The sequence below is a fragment of the Eumetopias jubatus genome, unplaced genomic scaffold, assembly GCF_037043125.1.
Source record: "Eumetopias jubatus isolate StellerSeaLion01/CBP00866 unplaced genomic scaffold, mEumJub1_p1.0 scaffold_27, whole genome shotgun sequence".
Lineage (NCBI taxonomy): Eukaryota > Metazoa > Chordata > Mammalia > Carnivora > Otariidae > Eumetopias > Eumetopias jubatus.
In genome coordinates this window covers 1,156,583-1,179,884 of record NW_028274833.1, presented here as the reverse complement: position 1 = coordinate 1,179,884, position 23,302 = coordinate 1,156,583, and the positions used below count along the sequence as shown (strand labels likewise).

The 23,302-nt window shown below is 38.0% G+C and overlaps 1 protein-coding gene across 3 annotated transcripts in view; it reads left to right on the top strand.

Annotated features, from left to right (window-relative positions):
• LOC148162013 (cullin-4B-like) overlaps positions 1-23,302 on the top strand; it is a 180,493-nt gene that overhangs the window by 45,856 nt on the left and 111,335 nt on the right. The gene's annotated exons all lie outside the window — the stretch shown is intronic.

Here is a 23,302-nt window from a genome sequence, read left to right as displayed (position 1 = left end):
AAAACTTTTTTTCTCTGTTTATAAAGCCCCACCCTGCCCCAAATAATATTTGTTTTTTGAAGGGGAAAGATGGGGACATTATTTACTGGTGTAACATTTTATTTTGCTTTCCTACCTTACATTTCTTTTACCACCTCACATTTTTAGTTTTTTGTTTAATAACAAAATTATTGAAAGAGATTGTAAATACAAATTGTCTCAGGGAAGCAAAGAGGAGGGCAGCTTTCTTGTCCTAAGGATCAAAAGGAGTCCTTCACCAGCCCAATGTTCTCAGCAGTTCAGTGTTTTTCAATGAATAATTAATAAATTTTTGTAAGTGGTGAATAACACATGACATAAAACTTACTATTTTAACCATTTAAAGTATGCCGTTTCGTGGCATTTAGTACATACATACAAACAACATACATACAGACAAACAGACAGAAAGTAGCTTAGTAAATGCCAGAGGCTGGGATGGGAAGATAAAAGGAATGGTTTCTTAATGGGTGCTGGTTTCCACAACCATCACTGTTTAGCTCTAGAATATGTTTGTTATCTGCTAGAGAAATGCAGTGCCCATTGGAAGTCTCTCTCCTTATCTTCTTCCCAGATACCTTGGCAACTACTCATCAACTTTCTGTCTATTCTGATTTGTCTGTTCTGGGTATTTCCTAAAATTGAATCATAATATATGTGGGCTTTGTTTCTGGATTCCTTTACTTAAGATGTTCATCATGTTGTGACACTCTTTCTTTATTTTTAATGGCTGATTAATATCCCATTGTATATCTGCACATTATGCTTATCAGTTTATAAGTGGACACACATTTGGGTTGTTTCCACCTTTTGGTTCCCACCTTTTTGGGGACAGGTATTGGTAATAGTTCTTTTAAAATTTTAACTTAAATTCCAGTTAATGTACAGTGTAATATTAGTTTCAGGTGTGCAATTTAGTAATTCAGCACTTCCATACAACACCCCATGCTCATCGCAACTACACTTCTTAATCCCCATCATCTATTCAACCCATCCTTCACCCACCATTCCTCTGGTTGCCACCTTGTTTGTTCTCTAGAATTGAGTTTTTCTCTAGGTTTACCTCTCTCTCATTTTTGCCTTTTGCTTATTTGTTTTGTTTCTTAAATTCTGTATATGAGTGAAATCATATATTATTTCCTTTTCTCTGACTTATTTTGTGCTAATTCCATCCATGTCCTTACAAATGGCAAGATTTCATTCTGTTTATGGCTGGGTAATATTCCATTATATATATATACTACATCGTCTTTATCCATTCAAACAGGGGACACGTGGGCTGTTTTCATAGTATGGCTGTTGTAAACAATGCTGCTATAAACATCAGGGTGCACGTATCACTTTGAATGAGTGTTTTTGTATTATTTGGGTAAATACCTAATAGTGCAATTGCTGGGTCGTAAGATAGCTCTATTTTAACATCTTGAGGAACCTCCATACTGTTTTCCAGAGTGGCTGCATCAGTTTGCATTCCCACCAACAGTGTAAAGAGGGTTCCACATCCTTATCAAAATCAATTGTTTCCTGACTAGTTAATTTTAGCTATTCTGACTGGTGTAAAGTAATCTCATGGTTTTGATCTCTATTTCCCTGATGATGAGTGAGTTGAGTGTCTTTTCATGTGTCTGTTGGCCATCTGGGTGTCTTTGGGAAAACATCTATTTGTGTTTTCTGCCCATTTTTAATTGGATTATTCATTTTTTTGGGTGGGGAGTTTCAAGTTCTTTATATATTGTGGATACTAACCCTTTATCAGACACATCATTTGCAAATACCTCCTCCCATTCTGTAGGTTGCTTTTTGGTTTTGTTGTTTCCTTCACTATGCAGAAGCTTTCTATTTTGATGAAGTCCCAGTAGTTTATTTTGGCTTTTCTTACCTTGCCTCAGGAGACATATCTAGTAGACAGTTGCTAAGGCTGATATCGAAGAAGTTACTGCCTGTATTCTCTTCCAGGATCTTAATGGTTTCATAGCTCACATAGGTCTTTCATCCATTTTGATTATATTTTTGTGTATGGTGTAGGGAAGTGGTCCTGTTGTATTCTTTTCCAGGTTGCTGTCCAGTTTTCCCAACACCCATTTGTTGAAGACACTAACTCAATATTTCCTTCTTTGTCGAAGGTTAATTCACCATGTAATTGTTGGTTCATTTCTAGGTTTTCTATTCTATTCCATTGATCTGGGTATCTACATTACAGCTTTGTAATATAGTTTGAAGTCCAGAACTGTGGTGCCTCCAGCTTTACTTTTTCAAGCCTGCTTTGGCCTTTTGGGATCTTTTGTGATTCCATACAAATTTTAGGTTTGTCCCAGCTCTGTGGAAAATGCTGGTGGTATTTTGATAGGGATTGCATTAAATCTCTAGATTGCTTTGGGTAGTATAGATATCTTACCAATAATTGTTTTTCCAGTCAATGAGCATGGAATGTGTTTCCATTTCATTGTGTCCTCTTGTGTTTTATAGCTTTCGGAGTACAGATCTTTTGCCTCTTTGGTAAGGTTATTCCTAGGTATCTTAGTGTTTTGAGTGCAATTGTAAATGGCAGTGCTTCCTTAATTTCTCTTTATGTTGCTTCACTATTAATGTATAGAAATGCAACAGATTTCTGTATATTGATTTTATATCCAGCAACCTTACTGAATTTGTATATCATTTCTACCAGCTTTTTAGTGGAATCTTTCAGATTTTGTAGATAGAGTATTATGTCATTTGCAAAGAGTGAAAGTTTGACTTCTTCCTTGCCCATTTGGTTGCCTTTTATTCCTTTGTTTGTGTTATTGTTGTGGCTAGGACTTCCAGTACTCTGTTAAATAACAGTTGTGAGAGTGCACATCCCTGCCTTGTTGAAGAAAAGCTGTCAGTTTTCCCCCTTGAGGATATTAGCTGTGGGTTTTTCATAATTGGCCTTTATTATGTTGATGTGTGTTCCCTGTAAAATCCTACTTTGATTACTGGTTTTGTCATGAATAGATGTAGTTTGTCAAATTCTTTTCCTGTGCCTAGTGAAGTGATCATATTGTTCTTATCCTTTTATTGATGTGGTATATCATGTTTATTGATTTGTCATACTTAACCACCCCTGCAGCTCAGGAATAAATCCCACTTGATCGTGGTGAATGATTATTTTAATGTGCTGTTGGATTCAGTTTTCTTTCTTGTCTTTGTCACCCTCTGTCTCTTCTTTGCCCTCAAAAATTTCCCTTTAATAAAATCTCTTTCAGGGCTGATTTAGTGGTCACGAACTCCTTTCATTTTTGTTTGGGAAACATTTTATCTCTCCTATTCTATTTTTTTTATTATTATGTCATGTTAATCACCATACATTACATCATTAGTTTTTGATGTAGTATTCCATGATTCATTGTTTGCATATAACACCCAGTGCTCCACGCAGAACGTGCCCTCCTTAATACCCATCACCAGGCTAACCCATCCCCCCACGACCCTCCCCTCTAGAACCCTCAGTTTGTTTTTCAGAGTCCATAGTCTCTCATGGTTCATCTCCCCCTCCGATTTCCCCCACTTCATACTTGCCCTGCTGCTATCTTCTTCTTCTTCTTCTTCTTCTTCTTCTCCTTCTTCTTCTCCTTCTCCTCCTCCTCCTCCTCCTCCTCCTCCTCCTCCTCCTCCTTCTTCTTCTTCTTCTTCTTCTTCTTCTTCTTCTTCTTCTTCTTCTTCTTCCTCTTCTTTTCTCCTCCCCCTCCCTCTCCTCCCTCTCCTCCCCCTCCCCCCTCCTCCTCCTCCTCCCTCTCCTCCCCCTCCCCCCTCCTCCTCCTCCTCCCCCTCCTCCCCCTCCTCCTTCTCCTCCTCCTCCCCCTCCTCCTCCCTCTCTCCCCCCTTTCTTCTTCTTCTTTCTTCAACATATAATGTATTATTTGTTTCAGAGGTACAGGTCTGTGATTCAACAGTCTTATAAAATTCACAGCGCTCACCGCAGCACATACCCTCCCCAATGTCTATCACTCAGCCACCCCTTCCCTCCCACCCCCCACCACCCCGGCAACCCTCAGTTTGTTTCCTGAGATTAAGAATTCCTCATTTCAGTGAGGTCATATGATACATGTCTTTCTCTGATTGACTTATTTCGCTCAGCATAATAGCCTCCAGTTCCATCCACGTCATTGCAGATGGCAAGATCTCATTCCTTTTGATGGCTGCATAATATTCCATTGTGTATATATACCACCTCTTCTTTATCCATTCATCTGTCGATGGACATCTTGGCTCTTTCCATAGTTTGACTATTGTGGACATTGCTGAAATAAACATTGGGGTGCACTTCAAGCCCTACATTTGTATCTTTGCAGTAAATACCCAGTAGTGCAATTGCTGGATCATATATATTAGCTCTATTTTCAACTTTTTGAGGAACCTCTATACTGTTTTCCAGAGTGGCTGCACCAGCTTGCATTCCCACCAACAGTGTAGAAGTGTTCCCCTTTCTCTGCATCCCCACCAACAACTGTCAATTCTTGACTTGTTAATTTTAGCCATTCTGACTGGTGTGAGGTGATATCTCATTGAGGTTTTGATTTGGATTTCCCTGATGCCAAGCGATGTTGAGCACTTTTTCATGTGTCTGTTGGCCATTTGGATGTCTTCTTTGGAAAAATGTCTGTTCATGTCTTCTGCCCATTTCTTGATTGGATCATTTGTTCTTTGGGTGTTGAGTTTAAGAAGTTCTTTATAGATTTTGGATACTAACCCTTTATCTGATATGTCATTTGCAAATATCTTCTCCCATTCTGTCAGTTGTCTTTTGGTTTTGTTGACTGTTTCTTTTGCTGTGCAAAAGCTTTTTATCTTGATGAAGTCCCAATAGTTCATTTTTGCCTTTGCTTCCCTTGCCTTTGACGATGTTTCTAGGAAGAAGTTGCTGCAGCTGAGGTCGAAGAGGTTGCTGCCTCTGTTCTCCTTTAGGATTTTGATGGACTCCTGTCTCACATTGAAGTCCTTCAACCATTTTGAGTCTATTTTTGTGTGTGGTATAAGGAAATGTTCTAGTTTCATTCTTCTGCATGTGGCGGTCCAATTTTCCCAACACCATTTCTTGAAGAGACTGTCTTTTTCCCTTAGACATTCTTTCCTCCTTTGTCAAAAATAAGTTGACCATAGAGTTGAGGGTCCATTTCTGGGCTCTCCATGCTGTTCCCTTGATCTATGTGTCTGTTTTTTGCCAGTACCATACTGTCTTGATGATGACAGCTTTGTAATAGAGCTTGAGGTCTGGAATTATGAGGCCGCCAGCTTTGCTTTTCTTTTTCAACATTCCTTTGGCTATTCGGGGTCTTTTCTGGTTCCACACAAATTTTCGGATTATTTGTTCCATTTCTTTGAAAAAAGTGGATGGTATTTTGATGGGGATTGCATTGAATGTGTAGATTGCTCTAGGTAGCATGGACATCTTCACAATATTTGCTCTTCCAATCCATGAGCATGGAACGTTTTTCCATTTCTTTGCGCCTTCCTCAATTCTTTCCTGAGTATTTTATAGATTTCAGAGTAAAGATTCTTTGTCTCTTTGATTAGATTTATTCCTAGGTATCTTATGGTCTGGCATGTAATTGTAAATGGGATTGACTCTTAATTTCTCTGTCTTCTGTCTTGTTGTTGGTGTATAGAAATGACACTGGTTTCTGTGTATTGATTTTATATCCTGCCACTTTACTTAATCCGTGTATGAGTTCTAGCAGTTTTGGGGTGGAGTCTTTTGGGTTTTCCACACAAAGTATCATATCATCTGCAAACAGTGAGAGTGTGACTTCTCCTTCTTTGCCTATTTTGATGTCTTTTATTTCTTTTAGTTGTCTGACTGCTGTGCCTAGGATTTCTAAAACTATGTTGAATAGCAGTGGTGATAGTGGACCACCCTGCCGCATTCCTGACCTTAGGGGGAAAGCTCTCAGTTTTTCCCCATTGAGACTGTTATTTGCTGTGAGTTTTTCATAGATGGCTTTTATGATATTGAGGTATGTACACTCTATCCCTATACTCTGAAGAGTTTTGATCAAGAAAGGCTGCTGTACTTTGTCAAATGCTTTTTCTGCATCTATTGAGAGGATCATATAGTTATTGTTCTTTCTTTTATTAATGGATTGTATCACATTATACGGATATTGACCTAACCTTGCAGCCCAGGGATAAATCCCACTTGGTCATGGTGAATAATCCTTTTAATGTACTGTTGGATCCTACTGGCTAGTATTTTGGTGAGAATTTTTGCATCCATGTTCATCAAGGATATTGGTCTGTAATTCTCCTTTTGGATGGGGTCTTTGTCTGGTTTGGGGGTCAATGTAATGGTGGCCTCATAAAAGTTGTTTGGAAGTTTTCCTTCCATTTCTATTTTTTGGAAAAGTTTCAGAAGAGTAGGTATTAATTCTTTAAATGTTTGGTAGAATTTCCCTGGGGAGCCATGTGGCCCTGGGCTTTTGTTTGTTGGGAGATTTTTGATGACTGCTTCAATTTCCTTAGTGGTTATAGGTCTGTTCAGGTTTTCTATTTCTTCCTGGTTCAGTTTTGGTAGTTGATACATCTCTAGGAATGCACCCATTTCTTCCAGGTTATCTAATTTGCCTGTATATTGTTGCTCATAATATATTCTTATAATTGTTTGTATTTCTTTGGTGTTGGTTGTGATCCCTCCTCTTTCATTCATGATTTTATTTATTGGGTCATTTCTCTCTCTCTCTCTTTTTTTTTTTTTTTTGGTAAGTCTGGCCAGTGGTTTATCTTACAAAGAACCAGCTCCTAGTTTCGTTGATCTGTTCTACTGTCGTTTTGGTTTCTATTTCATTGATTTCTGCTCGGATCTTTATTATTTCTCTTCTCCTGCTGGGTTTAGGCTTTATTTGCTGTTCTTTCTCCAGCTCCTGTAGGTGTAGGGTTAGGTTGTGCATTTTAGACCTTTCTTGTTACTTGAGAAAGGCTTTTATTTCTATATACTTTCCTCTTAGGACTGCCTTTGCTGCATCCCAAAGACTTTGAAGAGTTGTGTTTTCATTTTCATTGGTTTCCATGAATTTTTTTAATTCTTCTTTAATTTCCTGGTTGACCCATTCATTCTTTAATAGGATGCTCTTTAGCCTCCATGTATTTGAGTTCTTTCTGACTTTCCTCTTGTGATTGAGTTCTAGTTTCAAAGCACAGTGGCCTGAAAATATGCAGGGAATGATCCCAAACTTTTGGTACCAGTTGAGACCTGGTTTGTGGCCTAGGATGTGATCTATTCTGGAGAATGTTCCATGGGCCCTAGAGAAGAATGTGTATTCTGAAAAAAAAAAAAAAAAAGAATGTGTATTCTGTTGTTTTGGGATGGAATGTTCTGAATATATCTGTGAAGTCCATCTGGTCCAGTGTGTCATTTAAAGTCTTTATTTCCTTGATCTTTTGTTTAGATGATCTGTCCATTTCCGTGAGGGGGTGTTAAAGTCCCCCACTATTATTGTATTGATGTCGATGTGTTTCTTTGCTTTTGTTAGTAATTGGCTTATATAATTGGCTGCTCCGATATTAGGGGCATAGATGTTTACAATTGTTAGATCTTCTTGTTGGATAGACCCTTTAAGTAGGATATAGTGTCCTTCCTCATCTCTTAGTACAGTCTTTGGTTTAAAATCTAATTTGTCTGATAGAAGGATTGCCACCCCAGCTTTCTTTTGGTGTCCATTAGCATGGTAAATCGTTTTCCACCCCCTCACTTTCAATCTGGGGTATCTTTGGGTCTAAAATGAGTCTCTTGCAGAGAGGATATCAATGGGTCTTGTTTTTTTATCCAATCTGATAGCCTGTGTCTTTTGATTGGGGCATTTAGCCCATTTACATTCAGGGTAACTATTGAAAGATATGAATTTAGTGCCATTTTATTGCCTGTAAGTTGAATTTTACAGTATATGTCTGTGTACCTTTCTGGTCTATGTTGCTTTTAGGCTCTCTCTTTGCTTAGAGGACCCCTTTCAATATTTCTTGTAGGGCCAGTTTCATGTTTGCAAATTCCTTTAGTTTTTGTTTGTCCTGGAAGCTTTTTCTCTCTCCTTCAATTTTCAATGAAAACCTAGCTGTGTATAGTATTCTTGGCTGCATATATTTCTCATTTAGTGCTCTGAATGTATCATGCCAGTCCTTTCTGGCCTGCCAGGTCTCTGTGGATAGATCTGCTTCCAATCTAATGTTTCTACCATTATAGGTTATATATCTCTCCTCTCGAGCTGCTTCCAGGATTTTTTCTTTGTCTCTGAGACTCATAAGTTTTACTATTAGATGTCAGGTGTTGACCTATTTTTATTGATTTTGAGATGGGTTCTCTGTGCCCCCAGGATTTTGATGCCTGTTTCCTTCCCCAAATTAGGGAAGTTCTCTGCTATAATTTGCTGCAGTGTACCTTCTGCCCCTCTCTCTCCTTCTTTTCTTCTGGTTTCCCAATTATTCTAATGTTGTTTACTCTTATGATATCACTTATGTCTCAAATTCTGCCCTCGTGATCCAGTAGTTGTATATCTCTCTCTTTCTCACCTTCTTTAGTTTTCACAATTTGTTCTTCTTTATCACTAATTCCCTGTTCTGCCTCATTTATCCTAGCAATTAAAGACTCCATTTTTTATTGCATCTCATTAATAGGCTTTTTGATTTCAACTTGGTTAGATTTTAGTTCTTATTTCTCCAGAAAAGGTTTCTCTAATAATTTCAATGCTTTTTTCAAGCCCAGCTAGTATCTTTAAAAATCAACATTCTGAACTGTAGTTCCGATGTCTTACTAATGTTCATATTGATTAGGTCCTTGGCATTCGGAACTGCCTCTTTTTCTTTTTGTTGAGGTGATTTTTTCCATCTTGTCATTTTGTCCAGAGGAGAATAGATGAATGAGAGCAAAATGCTAGTAAGGTAACAATATCCCCAGGAACTATACACTAAACAATTTAGAAAAGGCCTGAAACCAGGGGAAAAGAAAGGGAAAGAAAGAAAAAAGAAAACGAAAAATATAAAAACAAGCAAAAACAAAACAAAACAGAACTAAAATAGAATATGATCAAATATGATCAGTCTGGTGCATAGATCAGTGCCACACACTAGATTTTTGGCATATTTTGGTCTGTTAGAAGAAAGTGCCTCCCAAAATTTTAAAGAAAGAAAAACTTATATATGTACAAAAATAAGGGTTAATAGCATGAAGGGATGGAATATGACCCTAAGGATGAAAATTATAAAATATTTTATAGAAGGAATTGATAAGAAGTTGTTTGAAAAAAGAAAGAAGAGGATTAAAAAAAAAGGCGGGGGAGAGAATGTGATCAGGCGAGATACTAGAACAAAGCCATACACTAGAGATTTAGGGTATATTTTATCTGTTAGAAGAAACTATCCCAAAATTATAGAGAGAACAACTTATATTTATACCAAAAATGAGGGTAACTACTATGAAGGGATAGAATATGACTCTAAAACCGAAAAATAAAAAAGATTTTTTAAAAAGGGATTGATAAGATGTTGGTTGGAAAAGGGAAAAAGAAAAATTTTTTATAAGATTTTTTTTAAGATTTTATTTATTTATTTGAGAGAGAGAGAGAATGAGAGAGAGAAAGCACGAGAGGGAAGAGGGTCAGAGGGAGAAGCAGACTCCCTGCTGAGCAGGAAGCCCGATGTGGGACTCGATCCCGGAATTCCAGGATCATGACCCGAGCCGAAGGCAGTCGCTTAACCAACTGAGCCACCCAGGTGCCCCAAGAAAAATTTTTTAAAAAGGCAGTTAAAAATAATTAACTTTGAAAGATTAAAGAATCATGGGAAAAAAAGCCGTGAATTCTGTGAGCAGTATTCCCCCTACCTGGAGTTCTGCCATTCTCATTAATTGGTAAACTTAGTCGTGGCTGGCTGTTCTTGCTGATCTTCGGGGGGAGGGGTCTGTTGCTGTGGTTCCCAAATATCTTTGCCAGAGGTGGAATTGCCCTGCCCTTGCCAGCTCCAGGGTAAATCATCTGCTTGGATTTGCTCTCAGGAGCTTTTGTCCCTGCAACTCTCCATGTAGCTTTGGAGGAGAAGAGTGAAAATGGCGACCTCCCAATCTCCACCGCAGAGACGTCAAGAACTCGGGGGCCGCACTCCTCATTAAGCCCCCAGAGAAAAGTAGTCAGTCACTCCTGTCTCCCCAGTCTCTGGCCTCACTCTGTGCTCACCCAGCTTGTGACTGAGCGTTTCTATCTCTGGCACCTGACCCCTTGTGGAGTCTCCAAACCCAGCAGATCCCTGCAGTGTGCTCCTGCGCCCCTCCTTCCTGGGGAGAAGGGGAGTCTCCCCAGATCTGCCGCTTGTTTAGATCTCTGCTGGAGGAGCAGTGGCCCAACTGTGCCTTAGATAATTGTTTATGGCAACCCCGAGCTGAGAGCCCATTCCTCTGCTCCATCTCTGCAGCCGGCTTCCCCACTTCGATACCTGGGAGCTCTGCTGCACTCAGGTACCCCCAGTCTTTCTGTGACTCCGAGGGTCCTGAGACCACACTGTCCCAGTGAGGGTTCTCCCCCCCCCCCCAGCCACCTGAGCGACGTCCTTTATGGGAGCAGATTTCTAAAAGTTCTGATTTTGTGCTCCGCTGCTCTATCACTTGTCAGAAGCAGCCGATGGAGGCCCCCTCCCCCACCATCTATCCTCCTGAATATCGCCTCCAATTCACTTCCCCACATGTCCTACCTTCTAGAAAGTGGTCACTTTTCTGTTCAGAGAGTTGTTGCTATTCTTTTCTTCAATCTCCTGTTGAGTTCATAGGTGTTCAGAATGGTTTGATCCCTCTCCAGCTGAATTCCTGGGATAAGATGAAAACCAGGTCTCCTACTCCAACATCTTGCTCCTTCCCCCATCTCTCCTATTCTAAATGACAGCTTTGCTGGATAGCATATTCTTGGCTGCAGATTTTTCCCCTTCAGCAAGTTGACTATATCATGCCACTGTCTTCTGGCCTGCCAAGTTTCTGTGTACAGATCTGCTGCTAGCCTTATGGGTTTTTCCTTGAAAGTTAATGACTTTTGCTGCTTTAAAATTTTTTTCTCTGTCACTGTATTTTGCAAATTTAATTACTGTGTGTCTTGGTGTTGGCATGCTTTTGTTGATTTTGAGGTAGTGCTCTGTGCCTCCTGGATCTCAATGTCTGTTTTCTTCCCTAGACTAGGGATATTTTCAGCTATGATTTCCTCAAATGAATTTTTTTACCCCCTTTTCTCTCTCTTCTTCTGGAACTCTATGATATGAATATAACTATGTTACTATACTTGATGAAGTCACTGAGTTCCATAAATCTATTTTTGTGTTCCATAATTATTTTTTCTTTTATTCACCTTCATTAATTTCCATAACTTTGTCTTCTAGGTTACTGGTTCAGTCCTCTGCTCCTTGTAGACTCTTTTCATTACATCAAGCCTGTTTCGAATCTCATCTTTTTGCACATTTCTTATTTGATTCTTTTTTTAATACTTTTTTCCCTCTATAATAAGGGTCTCCCTGAAATATTCTATTCTTTGCTGAATCCCTGTGAGTATCATTATAATTTTGCTTTTAATGGCGATCAGGCATGTCACTTATATCTGTTTCACTTAGATCTCTCTCTGTGGCTTTATCTTGTTCTTTCATGTGGGATAAATTATTCCATCTTCCCATTTTGTCTATGTCTCTACATTCTTCTCTGTGTTAGAAAAGGCATGTATGACTCTAGTTCCTAATAGTAGTGGCCTTATAAAGAAAAGGTCATGTATTGCCCAGGGCCTCATGCTTCAGAAGAGTGTCTCTGCTCTGTGCTGTGTGCGCTCTGCTACTGTGTTTTGACTGTTCTATTTCTCAGGCCATTTGTCTGCAGATCTTCTTCTTACCTGCTGTGTGCAGTGTTTGTACCTTGGCCAGAGTGTAGCAAGTTTAACTAAGTGTGCTCTGGTCTGCTTGTGAAATGAGACCTGACACCACCTCTGTCAGAACTGAGGCCCTGCAGAACTCTCTGTTTGGGAGACATGGTGTGGACAGGAGTTTGTGCTAGGCTTTTGTGCGGGGAGGGTGCACCATGCTGGGACTGAGGCAAGCTTGACTGAGAGGGGCAGTCCTTTCAGAGCTCAGGGGTGTACAACTTCATATAAGTAAGTTAGGCAGCCATTGTCGGCTCTGTGCTGCTCCCTACAGATGGCTCTCTGTTTATCCTGAGTGGTGAGGGAGGAAAATGATGCCAGTCAGCTCCTTTGTTCCTGGAGAGATGTCTGTTCCTCTGAGGGACACACTCCAAGAAGAGCAAATAATCTGTGCACCCCACCTGTACTTCTGATCTTCTTTCCACACCATCCGTACCTAGGTTATTTGCTTGCTTCCTATTCAGGAGCAGGGCAGTGCTCTGAAGGCTCTATCCCAGCCTAGCTCACTAACCTTTAAAATCTAGCCTTGCCCTTTTGGTTGCAGTGTTTTGTGCAGCCCTTTTGTGTTCACCTGTAGTTTCCTCTCTCTCTCGCCTTTCTCAACAATCAGGGCTCCCTCCCCTCCACAGCACGTGTGTTTCCTTTCTCCATTAAACCCCATCTCTGCACTTCCCAACTTCCTTGCTTAGTGTGGCCTCTTCTTTCCCTTTCGTTGTGGAATTTGTTCTCTCAGTCTTCAGATTTATTTCTGGGGAATTTAGGATGATTTGAAAGTTGTCTAGTTGTATTTCTGTGATTATGGGAGTCTGGGGTACTCCTAGTCTGCTGCCATCTTTCTCCAAGATTGGAAATAGTTCTGATACAACCTTTCATATATGTCATTGTTTGAGCAATCTGTTCTTTTCAGTATATATCCAGAAATGAAATTGTTGTGCTGTATTCTAAGACGTGGAATTGCTGTATTATATTGTAGTTGAGGAATCATTATTTTCCACAGGGCTGTACCATATTTTTTGTCTTGGTACTATGTGCCCTTTTCTTCTATTTGTTGAAAAAGTTCAGGAAGGCTGGCATTCATTTTTCTTTAAATCTTTTTCAGGTTTGGCTGGTAAAAGACATCTGGATCTGTGCTTTCCTTTGCTTGCAGGTTTTTCTTAACTGATTAATTTCTTTGCTTGTTATAATTCCATCTAGATTGTTTACTTCATTTTTCTTTAAATCTTTTTCAGGTTTGGCTGGTAAAAGACATCTGGATCTGTGCTTTCCTTTGCTTGCAGGTTTTTCTTAACTGATTAATTTCTTTGCTTGTTATAATTCCATCTAGATTGTTTACTTCTTTTTTCCAGTTTGGTATATTTTGGTCCTTATCCATCTAAATTATCTAATTTGATGTTGTAAAATTGGTTACTGTTTTGACCAACATCTCTCCATTTCCTCCAACCCCAAACTCTGGATATCATATTCTCTCTATTTCTATTTCGTACTTTTTGTTAGGTTTTATATATAGTTGATACCATAAAGTATTAACTTTTATATGTCTGGCTTATTTTCCTTAGTATGTTTTCCACACTCATCCTTTTTATTTTTTTTTCAAAAATGGCACAATTTTCTTTTTTTAAAGGTTGAATAATATCCAATTATCTCCCTATTTACAACATTTTCTTAATTAGAGGACACTTAAGTTGTTTTCATTTCTTGGCTACTATGAATAATGTTGCATTAACCATGGGTGCATGTCTGTTTTAGAGATAATGATTTCATTTCCTGTGATATATACTCAAAAGTGGGATTCTTGAATCACATGGTAAAGAAAGGATGTATCTTCAACTTCTTTGATCAATGTTTTAGAGTTTTCAATGTATACATCTTTTACATCCTAGTTTAAATTTATTCCAAAGTATTTTGTTGTTCTTTATGCTAGTATAAGTGGGATTGTTTTCCTAATTTTCTCTTCAGATAAGTCATTGTTAGGCTATAGAAATGCAACTGGTTGTTTTATGTTGAAGTTGTATCTTTTGATTTTTTTTATTATTCTCACTTGATTATTTTTTCAATTTTTATTTAAATTCTAGTTAGTTAACATATAGTGTAATATCGTTTCAGGAGTAGGATATATGATTCATCACTTACATGTAACACCCAAAGCTCATCATGACAAGTGCTCTCCTTAATACCCATCACCAGTTTAGCCCATCCTTCACCCATGTCCCTCCATCAACCCTCTATGTTCTCTATGGTTAAGAGTCTCTTATGGTTTGCTTCCCCCTATCTTTTTATCCCTTCCCATAGATTCTCTCTTTTATTTCTTAAATTCCACATATGAGTGAAAGCATGTGGTATTTCTTTCTGTCTGACTGTGTCACTTAACACAAAACACTCTAACTCCATCCAAGTTGTGGCAATGGCAAGATTTTGTTCCTTTTGATGGCTGAGTAATATTCCTGTGTGTGTGTGTGTGTGTGTGTGTGTAAATACCTAGTAGTGCAATTGCTGGGTCATAGCGTAGTTCTGTTTTTAACCTTTGGAGAAACTTCCATACTGTTCTCCAGAGTGACTGCACCAGTGTGCGTTCCCACCAACAGTATAAGAGGGTTCCCCTTTCTTGACATACTCACTAATACCTGTTCTTTATTGTGTTCTTAATTTGAGCCATTCTGAAGATGTGAGGTCATATCTTATCGTGGTTTTGGTTTACATTTCCTTAATAATGAATGATGTCGAGCATCTTTTCATGTGTCTGGTAGTCATCTGGATCTTCTTTAGAAAAGCGTCTATTCATTTCTTCTGCTGGTTTCTCACTGGATTATTTTTTTGGGTGTTGACTTGTATAATTTTATATATTTTTGATAGTAGCCCTTTATCAGATATTTTGTTTGCAAATATCTTCTCTTATTCCATCTGTTGCCTTTTAGGATTTTTTTAAATTAAAGAAAAATTTTTTATTTGAATTCAATTAATTAACATATAATGTATTATTTGTTTCAGGGGTACAGGTCTGTGATTCATCAGTCTTACATAATACCCAGTGCTCATTATAACACATATCCTCCCCAGTGTCATCACCCAGTTACTCCAGCCCCCACCCGTTCTCCTCAGCAACCCTCAGTTTGTTTCCTAAGATTAAGAGTCTCTTATGGTTTGTCCCCCTCTCTGTTTTGTCTTGTTTCATTTTTTCCTCTCTTCCTGTATGATTCTCTGCCTTGGTTCTTAAAGTCCATATATCACTGAGATCATATAATTGTCTATCTCTGATTGACTTATTTCAGTTAGCATAATACACTCTAAATTCCATCCACATCTTTGCAAATGGCAAGATTTCATTTTTTGATAGCTGCATAATATTCCATTGTGTGTCTGTATGTATACACCATGTTTTCTTTATCTATTCATCTGTCGATGGACATCTGGGCCCTTTCCATAGTTTGGCTATTGTGGTCATTGCCACTATGAACATTGGGATGCAGGTGCCCCTTCGGATCACTACATTTGTATCTTTGGGGTAAATATCCAATAGGGCAATTGCTGGGTCATAGAGTAGCCCTATTTTCAACTTTTTGAGGAACCTCCATACTGTTTTCCCCATGGCTGTACCAGCTTGCATTCCCACCAACAGTGTAGGAGGATTTCCTTTTCTCTACATCCTCGCCAACATCTGTCATTTCCTGACCTATTAATTTTAACCATTCTGACTGGTGTGAGGTGGTATCTCATTGTGGTTTTGATTTGTATTTCCCTGATGCCGAGTGACGTTGAACATTTTTCCATGTGTGTGTTGGCCATTTGGATGTCTTCTTTTTTTTTTTAATAATTTTTTATTGTTATGTTAATCACCATACATTATATCATTAGTTTTTGATGTAGTGTTCCATGATTCATTGTTTGTGCATAACACCCAGTGCTCCACGCAGAATGTGCCCTCTTTAATACCCATCACCAGTCTAACCCATCCCCCCACCCCCTCCCTCTAGAACCCTCAGTTTTTTTTTCAGAGTCCATCGTCTCTAATGGTTCGTCTCCCCCTCCGACTTACTCCCCTTCATTCTTCCCCTCCTGTTATCTTCTTCTTCTTCTTTTTTTCTTAACATATATTGCATTATTTGTTTCAGAAGTACAGATCCGTGATTCATCAGTCTTGTACAATTCACAGTGCTCACCATAGCACGTACCCTCCCCAATGTCTATCACCCAGCCACCCCAATCCCTCCCACCCCCCACCACTCCAGCAACCCTCAATTTGTTTCCTGAGATTAAGAATTCCTCACATCAGTGAGGTCATATGATACATGTCTTTCTCTGATGTCTTCTTTGCAGAAATGTGTGTTCATTACTTCTGCCCTTTTCTTGATTCGATAATTTGTTCTTTGGGTGTTGAATTTGATAAGTTCTTCATAGATTTTGGATACTAGCCTACTGTTTGATACGTCATTTGCAAATATCTTCTCTCATTCTATCAGTTGTCTCTGTTTTGTTGACTGTTTCCTTCACTGTGCAAAAGCTTTTTATCTTGATAAACTCCAAATAGTTCATTTTTGCCTTCGTTGCCTTTGCCTTTGGAAATGTGTCTAACAGGAAATTGCTGTGGCCAAGGTGGAAGAGGTTGTTGCTTGGGCTCTCCTCAAAGATTTTGATGGACTCCTGTCTCACATTGAAGTCTTTCATCCATTTTAAATCTATTTTTGTGTATGGTGTAAGGAAATGGTCCAGTTTCATTCTTCTGCATGTGTCTGTCCAATTTTTCCAACACAGTTTGTTGAAGAGACTATCTTTTTTGCATTGGATATTCTTTCCTGCTTTGTCAAAGATTAGTCGACCATAGAGTGGAGGATATATTTCTGTGGTCTCTGTTCTGTTCCATTGATCTATCTGTTTTTGTGAATGTACCTTCCTGTCTTGATGATTGCAGCTTTGTAATAGAGCTTGAAGTCTAGAATTGTGATGCCACATGTTTTTTTTCTTTCAACATTCCTCTGGATATTCAGTCTTTTCTGGTTCCATACAAATTTTAGAATTATTTGTTCCAGCTCTGTGAAGAAAAATTGATGGCATTTTAATAGGGATTGCTTTGAATGTATAGGTAGCATAGACATTTTAAGAATATTTTTTTTTCCAATCCACGAGCATAGAATATTTTTCCATTTCTTTGTGTCTTCCTCAATTTCTTTCACAAGTATTCTATAGTTTTCTATGTACAGATCCTTTGCCTCTCTGGTTAGGTTTATTCCTAGCTACCTTATGGTGTTTTGTGCCATTGTAAATGGGATCAAGTCCTTATTTTCTCTTCTGCTGTCTCACTGCTAGTTTATAGAAATGCAACTGATTTCTGTGCATTGATTTTATATTCTGCCACTTTGCTGAATTCCTGTATGAGTTCTAGCAATTTTGGGGGGAATCTTTTGGGTTCTCCTCATAGAGTATCATGTCATCTGTGAAGAGAGAATCTGTGTTTTCTTTGCCAATATGAAAGCTTTCTATTTTTTGTTCTCTGAAGACTGAGACTAGGACTCCTAGTAGTATGTTGGACAGTGGTGATGAGAGTGGACATCTCTGTCATGTTCCTCACCTTAGGGAAAAAGCTCTCAGTTTTTTCCCATTGAGAATGATATTCGTGGTGGGCTTTTATGATATTGAGGTGTGTACCCTCTATCCCTACACTGTGAAAAGTTTTAATAAAGAAAGAATGCTGTACTTTGTCAGATGTTATTTCTGCATCTGTTGAGAGGATCATATAATTCTTATCCTTTCATTAATCTGGTGTATCACATTGATTGATTTGTGAATTTTGAACCACCCTTGCATCCCAGGAATAAATCCCACCTGGTTGTGGTGAATAATCCTCTTAATGTACTGTTGGAGCTTATTGATTCATATCTTGGTGAGAATTTTGGCACCCATGGTTAGTAATCTTCCCAGTTGGTGGGGTCTATGTCTGGTTTGGGATCAAAGTAATGCTGGCCTATTGGAGTTTAGAAGTTTTACCTCCATTTCTATTTTTTGAAACAGCTTCAGAAGAATAGATATTAATTCTTTTTTAATTGTTTGGTAGAATTCTCCTGAGAAGCCATCTGGTTCTGCATTCTTGTTTGTTTGGGAGATTTGTGATTCCGGCTTCAGTTTCCTTCTTTGTTATGGGTCTGTTCAGGTTTTCTATTTCTTCCTGATTAGGTTTTAGTAGTTTCTGTGTTTCTAGGGATGCATCCATTTCTTCCAGATTGCCCAATTTGTTGACATAATATTCTCTTATAATTGTATTTCTTTGGTGTTGATTGTGATCTCTCCTTTTTCATTTCTGATTTTATTACTTTAGGTTCTTTCTCTTTTCTTTTTGGTAGGTCTGGCCTAGGGGGTTATCAATCTTATGAATTTGTTCAAAGCAACAGCTCCTAGTTATGTTGATCTGTTCTACTATTCCTTTCATTTCCATATCATTAATTTCTGCTCTAATTTTTATTATTTTTCTTCTCCTGCTAGATTTAGCTTTATTTGCTGTTCATTCTCCAGCTCCTTTAGGTTTAAGTTTAGCTTGTGTATTAAGACATTTCTTTTTTTTTTGAGAAAGGCTTGTATTGCTATAAATTCCTTCTTAGGACTGCTTTTGCTGCATCCCACGTGTTTAATAAGTTGTGTTTTCATTTTCATTTGTTTCCGTGAATTTTTAAAATTCTTCATTAATTTCCTGTTTGACCCATTTATTCTGTAGAATTCTGAAGAATGCTCTTTAGCCTTGATGTATTTGAGTTCTTGCCAAATTTCCTGTTGTGATTGAGTTCAAGTTTCTAGGCATTGTAGTATGAAAATGTGGAAGAAAGGATCCCATTCTTTGGTACCGATTAAGATCTGACTTGTGACCTATATATGATCTATACTGGAGAATGTTCACCTGCACTCAAGAAGAATGTGTATTCTGTTGGTTTAGGATGGACTGTTCTGTATATATCTGTGAAGTCCATCTGGCCCAGGATGTCATTCAAAGTCCTTGTTTCCTTGTTGATATTCTGCCTAGATTATCTGTCCATTTCAGTGAGTAGGGTGTTGAAGTCCCCTACTATTATTGTATTATTACCAATTTGTTTCTTTAATTCATTATGAATTTGTTTATATAATTGACTGTTCCCATGTTAGGGACATAAATATTTACAATTGTTAGATCTTCATGTTGGATACAACTGTTCATTACGATATAGTGTTTTTCCTCATTTCATTTTACAGTCTTTGGTTTAAAATCTAATTTGTCTGACATAAGTATTGCAGTCCAGTTTTCCTTTGATGTCAGTTAGCATGATAAATGATTCTCCAGGCCCTCACTTTCACTCCGGAGGTTTGTTTGGATTTAAAATGAGTCTCCTGCAGACAGCCTATTGATTTGCTTATTATCCTATCTGATTTGATTTGCACATTTAGCCCATTTACATTTAGATTAACTATTGAAGGATATGAATTTAGTACCTTTGTAATTACTTTTTTTTTTTACATATGAGAAATACATTTTGTTCATCTGACCAAATACATATTTGTTATAAATCACAATATCATGGTAACTTAAAGAACAGCAACAAAGGACTTTATTGGCAGGATATTGGGAAGCTTGCAGGTGTGATGGGAGGCTGGAGAGAAGGCTAGGAAAGTGGAAGGAACGAGAGCAGAAACAATTTGAGCTTAGAGTGCTGCTGTTTGCATGGATAGATGAACTGCAGTCAGGTACATTCTGTCTTTGCATTGCTCTGCTTCACTTTGAAAGTGCTTGGATTTAGAGCCCAGTTGTTTCCATTTAGGTCATGTGCTGGTCTCCTGGATTTGGAACAAGGGTAAGCAGAAGGAATCACCAGGAACCCTTTCAACTTCCATAATGGAAAGGCAAGCTTCGCTGATCACCTCTGCAACTTCAAATAGCATGATTAACCTATTCCATTTGTTGATCCACTGGCAATGAACAAAATCCCTTGGCTTCTCATTTGGTACCCTTCCTCTTATATCTCCCTTACCCTCTTCCTCCAGCTTATATCAACTTGTTCCTTTACTTTTTCCATTGTCAAGGTTGATAAGGTGTTTGGTAACCATGTTTAAGTTTTCCATGCTTTTTCTATAGATTGATTGTTTGATTTCTAATTTTTACAATAAACTAACATTTATTAATTACTTTTTATTTATTATTTTGTTTACATACCAGTCCAGATGATGTCTCTCTAGTTATCTTGGTTGTCTAAAGCTCATTTTCTGGTAGATTCCTCAGGAAGGATTCATGGGAGTAATATCCCCTGATTTCTTACATGTTGTAACAACCTGTGGCCCTTCATACTTAAAAGTCAGTTTGGGTGATATTGAGTTCTTGGCTCCTACTTTTCTTTCCTAGATATCTTAAATATATTATTCCATTTTTCTTCTGGCAGAAAGTCATGATAATCTAATTTTCTTTCATTTATAAATAAAATGCTCTGTTCTTCTAGATGTCCAAATGATTTTTCTTTTTCTCTAAAGTCCATTAGTTTTATTAGAATGTGCCTTGCTGTCGTTGGTTTGGGGTCAGTATTCTAAGATATGCAGTGCGCCCTTTCAACAGGTAGTTTCAAAAAAATGTTTTTATTCAAGGAAGATTTTTTCAATTGTGGTTTTCAGTATTCAGTTCTTTTTACCTCTTGAGGAGCTCTCATTATTTCTATGTTCAGTATCCTTTGTCTATAATCAATATATTTTCTCTCAAACCCATTTTACCTCCATTTCTTTCTGTTATTAAAAAGCATCGTTTTATCTTTTATTTTAAAGGGCACTCCTTTATTCCTCCTAGTGACCCTTTTACAAATGATTCTTTTTTATTTATAATTCTTTCTTGAGTTCTGTCACCTCCTTCTGAGTGTTTTCAATTCTGATAGATGTTTCATTTACTGTATCGTTTTCTTAATACATTGTAGTGCATTTGAAATCATAAGATTTGATGGTTATTTGTTTTGTGGGTGGGTCTTTCTGGCATGCTTTCATTGTCTGTGGAATGTTATGCCTCTTATTTTCTTTTTTCTTATAATGACTTTGTATGAGATTTGGCCTTAATAAACTTTGGTTGTCCTTTTTTTTCTTTAATTTTTTTATTGTTATGTTAATCACCATACATTACACCATTAGTTTTTGATGTAGTGTTCCATGATTCATTGTTTGGGCATAACACACAGTGCTCCACGCAGAATGTGCCCTCTTTAATACCCATCACCAGGCTAACCCATCCCCCCAGCCCCTCCCCTCTAGAACCCTCAGTTTGTTATTCAGAGTCCATTGTTTCTCCCTTTGTAATTACTATTAAAATCACTGTTTCTGTATGTTTTCTTTGTTTCTTTCTGGTCTGTTTTAGTCTGTGGTCTCTCTTTGCTTAAAGGATTCCCTTTAATATTTCTTGGCGGACTGGGTTAGTGATCACAAATTCTTTTTGTTTCTGTTTGTTCTGGGAGCTATTAGTATTTTAGTTTCTTTTTGTTTCTTTTGTCCTTCTATTTTGAGTGACAGCCTAGCTGCATAAAGTATGCTTGCTTGCATATTTTTCTCATTTTACACCCTGAATATAGCATACTAGTCATTTCTGGCCTGCCAGATCTCTCTGGATAGGTTGGCTGCCAGTCTAATGTTTTACCCTTATAGGTTAAGGACCTCTTGTCCTGATTTACAGGATTTTCTCTTTGTCTCTGAAATTTGCAAGCTTCATTATTATATGTCGAGGTGTTGACATATTTTTATTGATTTTGACGGTGGTTCTCTATATGTCCTGACTTGAATAACTGTTTCCTTCCCCAGATTAGGGAAGTTATCCACAATAATTTGCACCCAAATAACTTTTGTCCTATCTCTATATAATCTTCTCCTGGGATCCCAATTTTTCTTTCTTTTTTTTTATTATGTTAGTCACTGTACAGTACATCATTAGTTTTTGATGTAGTGTTCAGTGATTCATCATTTGCATATAATACCTAGTGCTCATTACAATATGTGCCCTCTCTAATACCCATCACCAGCAACCCCATCATCCCACCTTTGAAACACTCAGATTGCTTCCCAGAGTCTGGAGTCTCTCATGGCTCTTATCCCCCTCTGATTCCGCCCCCCCTTCAGTTTTCACTTCCTTCCCCTAATGTCCACTCTGTTATTCCTTATGTTCCACATATGAGTGAAACTATATAAAATTGTGTTTCACTGCTTGACTGGTTTCACTTAGCATAATCCCCTCCAGATCCATCTATGTCAATGCAATGGTATGTATTCATCCTTTCTGATGACTGAGTAATATTCACTTGTATATATGAACCACATCTTCTTTATCCATTCATCTGTTGAAGGGTGTCTCAGCTCCTTCCACATTTTCGATATTGTGAACATTGCTGCTATGAACATGGGAGTGCATGTGCCCCTTTTCTTCACTACATCTATATCTTTGGTGTAAATACCTAGTAGTGCAGTTCCTGGGTCATAGGGTAGCTCTATTTTTAACTTTTTGAAGAACCTCCGTAATGTTTTCCAGAGTGGCTGGAAAACAGCTTCCATTCCCACCAACTTCCATTCCCACCAAAAGTATAAGAGGGTTCCCCTTTTTGCTGTACTTTGTCGAATGCTTTTTCTGCATCTATTGAGAGGATCATAGGATTCTTGTTCTTTCTTTTGTTAATGTATTGTATCACATTGATTGGTTTGCGGATGTTGAACCAAACTTGCAGCCTATGTATAAATCCCACTTAGTCCTGGTGAATAATCCTTTTAAAGTACTGTTGGATCCTATTGGTTAGTATTTTGGTGAGAATTTTTGCATCCATGTTCATCAAGGATATTGGTCTGTAAGTCTCCTTTTTGATGGGGTCTTTGTCTGGTTTTGGGATCAAGGTAATGGTGGCCTCATAAAATAAGTTTGGAAGTTTTCCTTCCATTTCTATTTTTTGGAAGAGTTTCAGGAGAATAGGTATTAATTCTTCTTTAAATGTCTGATAGAATTCCCCTGGGAAGCCATCTGGCCCTGGGCTTTTGTTTGTTGGGTTTTTTGATGACTGCTTCAATTTCTTTAGTGGTTATAGGTCTGTTCAGGTTTTCTATTTCTTCCTGGTTCAATTTTGGTAGTTGATACATCTCTAGGAATGCACCCATTTCTTCCAGGTTATCTAATTTGCTGGCATAGAGTTGCTCATAATATATTCTTATAATTGTTTGTATTTCTTTGGTGTTGGTTGGGATCTCTCCTCTTTCACTCATGATTTTGTTGATTTGGGTCATTTCTCTTTTCTTTTTGATAAGTCTGGTGAGGGGTTTATCAATCTTGTTAATTCTTTCAAAGAACCAGCTCCTAGTTTCGTGGATCTGTTCTACTGTTCTTTTGGTTTCTATTTCTTTGATTTCTGCTCGGATCTTTATTATTTCTCTTCTCCTGCTGGGTTTAGGCTTTATTT